The sequence below is a fragment of the Alligator sinensis genome, unplaced genomic scaffold (genome assembly GCF_000455745.1).
Source record: "Alligator sinensis unplaced genomic scaffold, ASM45574v1 scaffold781_1, whole genome shotgun sequence".
Lineage (NCBI taxonomy): Eukaryota > Metazoa > Chordata > Crocodylia > Alligatoridae > Alligator > Alligator sinensis.
The window spans coordinates 3,736,020-3,738,965 of NW_005841845.1; the positions used below are offsets into that span (position 1 = coordinate 3,736,020).

Here is a 2,946-nt window from a genome sequence, read left to right on the forward strand (position 1 = left end):
GTTCAGCAGCTGTGATAGGGTCTCCCAAGGCAAGAGGAAGAGCATGGATGTCTCATTTCCACATTTAGTTTGCTCTTCTCTCCCTTGGTGGGGGGGGCAGGTGAAAGGCCACGATCCTAAAATTAAGGATCTTTTCCAGCCCAGCCCACACTGACATTGGTGCTGTGGAGCACACCCCTTTGCATTTATGATCTTCGAAGCATGCTGCAGATGGCTTCTGCCCATCATTTCTACGCAGTTGTGGACACCCTGTATGCAAAGCCATTGATGTTGGCCTGAGGATTGGCAAGCACACTTCTATCACGGCAGCCCTATGGGGTGACATGCCCACAGCAACCTGGGTAGCAAATGGGGCTCTGAGTTTCTGACGTCCAGATAGATGTATCCTATCACCATGGGGTGCTTGGCTGTCTGGGCCCTGTTCTGGGCTGATCTTTAGAAAAGTACATTTGTCATTGCCAGGTTGGCATCGCAGTTGTCTCCACCACTCGTGAACCCAGGAATAGTGCTGTTTGCAGCAAGGCTGTTTCATTAGAAGTCCCTCCTAAAGCAGTCTCGTGCTCGCCCTTGTTCCTCTTCTCCTTTGGGTACAGCTGCTGGCAGGAAAAAGGAAGTTATAGCTGCTGCTTAATCTGCAGCCCAAAATGCTGGTTAGCAGAGCAGTGAGCTTGCAAAGCTGCAGCCATTTGGCAGTGACCTGTCAAATGCATACAGCCACTGCCTATGCCCAGCTTCTGGCTTTGCAGCAAGGAGAACTATTTTTGTCCTTAAGGATATTTTAGGGGACTTAAGCAGCAGCAGCGACCTAAAAAGAGGACAGTCGTTGATGTGGGGGGAATTGGTGGGACATTGAAACATCATTAACCAGCTCCTTCCCTGTCACTGTAGTGGCAGGGAATTAGCAGTGCTGTTCCACCCCCCCCACCCCCCAATTTTACCTGTGGCAGTCTGTAGGGTGTGCCTGAGTTTGTGCTTTTTGAGAGCTTGAAATGGCTGTTTGGGGAAAATTGGGGGTAAATGGTTGCCTGAGAACACAGGGGCCTGGACTCAGTCACTCAAGAGGCCCCTGTTTTCAAGTTGATTTTGATCACTTCCAGCTGGCTTCTATATATCCCATATACCACGGGGTCACTCCTACGATGCACAGAGCCAGGGTGCAACGCAGAAGCGCTGGGGGAAATTCATCCAGGCTGCTGAGCGCACAGTTGGGAAGCAGCTCTTCTGTGTGGGGAAGAAGTGACTTGCAGTGAAGTAAGAGCCAGCTGTTCACTCTCATGGACCACTGTACATTAGTTTATTTGAAGCAGTTACATCGAAGAATCTTGCCTCAGTAAATCCCATCATTTGGCATGTCTTTAGAGATGAGCTATGAGATGTGATGCATCTTAATGTAGGCAGTGATGTACTAGAGAAGAAATCCTGTCCAAATTGTATTGCAGTTTAAAGGGTGCTGAATGCCTCTGTAGGGGAGAGGAAAAGGATTGTGATCAAGTGTGCAACACAACAACAACAACAACAAAAGAGTAAGTAGGATGTTGGCTTATATTCTGAAGGCTCAGGGTTTGTGCCAATGAGTTAAGTGGTGGTTAGTTAGACTGTTTCAGAGTGCTCTGTTCAGATTTTGTTCACTTGCTTTGGAGAAAAGTTATCACAAAGGAAGAGTCAGAGTTGAGTGCAGCAATGTTAAGGACATGAAGGACACATCTACACAAGCTGTTTACTGCGGAGTTGCCTAATTAGTTCCACAGTAAACATCTGTCTGCATGTGCTGTTAGGATGGAGTAAGCTCATTAACTCTGCTGTAGGTTAGTACTTATAAACACAAGTACTATCCTCCGGTAGAGTTTTTTACTCCATAGCAGTGCATGTGTAAACACTGATGGGGCTGGCTGGGGCACAAGGGTGCTTTAGTGCGGTGCTGCCTGCTGACTAGCCCTGCACTGAAGTACCCTCTTGCCCCAGGCAGCCCCCTGCAATATGCTGAGCCAGGTTGGAGCAGCCCTGGGCTGGCAGACTGACCGTCCAGACTCCCTGCCAGCTGGGGCTGGTGCGACCCAGACTCAATGTGCTGCGGTCCGGTCCCAGGCGCATGTCCAAACACGGTGCCCAGGAGCAATTAATGACGCAATATGCACCGGAGTTTACTGCTGCATATTAATTGCACATGTAGATGCACCCGCTGGGAACAAATATAAGCAATATTGGGATGGTTGCTCATGAAATGACTGATCTGGCAGAAATGTTGAAATCAGGTAAAGGCTGTTAAAAAAGCTAAATGTGTAGATAGTGACACTTTACTGTGCAGTAAATTAGTTTACTGCGCAGTAAAGTATCTCATGTGGATATGGCCACTGGATCTGAAAATGAAGCCGACTTTCTTTTGCTGAACTTGAGAGAGAGAGATATAAAAAGTCAAGTCGGCTTAATTAGTAGCAAAAGCATTGACTTGTTAACACCTCTTCTTTTAATACTGGAGGATAAAATATTGATTTGGCTATAATTCAGGATTTTTACTGTGACAGTGTCCCTTGGAGGCTACAATGGCTGATTTGGGAATATGATGGTTTAAAGGAGAATTGATTTGTTGTTCCTTTGTATCTGATGGCTTTTTTGGGGGGGCAAGGCTGAAGTTCATTGGAGAGGTAAGTGTGTGCATGCACACACATACATAGCTATGCATATATATGTGTACAAATATCAAACACTAATGTTTGGCCCACTGCTGGATGCAGAGCCTCTATTTTCAGAGTCCTCCTTCTTTCATGTTGGCTTTTGAGATCTGTTTCAGCCATTAGGACCTCTCATAACAGCTACATTATATGGAACAATAAAACTCACCTCTGCTGGCTTAAGAGAGATGGAAATGACCACTTCTGAGACTAATTCCCTAATGCTTCCTTTGTTCTTGCTTATACAGACAAGCAAATGACCTTCCCTCCCGCTCTT

At 46.6% G+C, this 2,946-nt stretch overlaps 1 protein-coding gene across 2 annotated transcripts in view; it reads left to right on the top strand.

Moving 5' to 3' along the window:
• The window catches only part of TESK2 (testis associated actin remodelling kinase 2), a 93,336-nt gene that overhangs the window by 23,442 nt on the left and 66,948 nt on the right, over positions 1-2,946 (top strand). The window contains exon 1 of one of the 2 annotated variants that reach the window (XM_006015785.2): positions 1,503-1,523. The exons of the other annotated variant lie outside the window; for it this stretch is intronic. The gene's annotated coding sequence lies outside the window, so the exon portion shown is untranslated. Of the gene's footprint in view, positions 1-1,502; positions 1,524-2,946 lie in introns of those variants that run through there. 2 annotated transcript variants of the gene reach the window in all.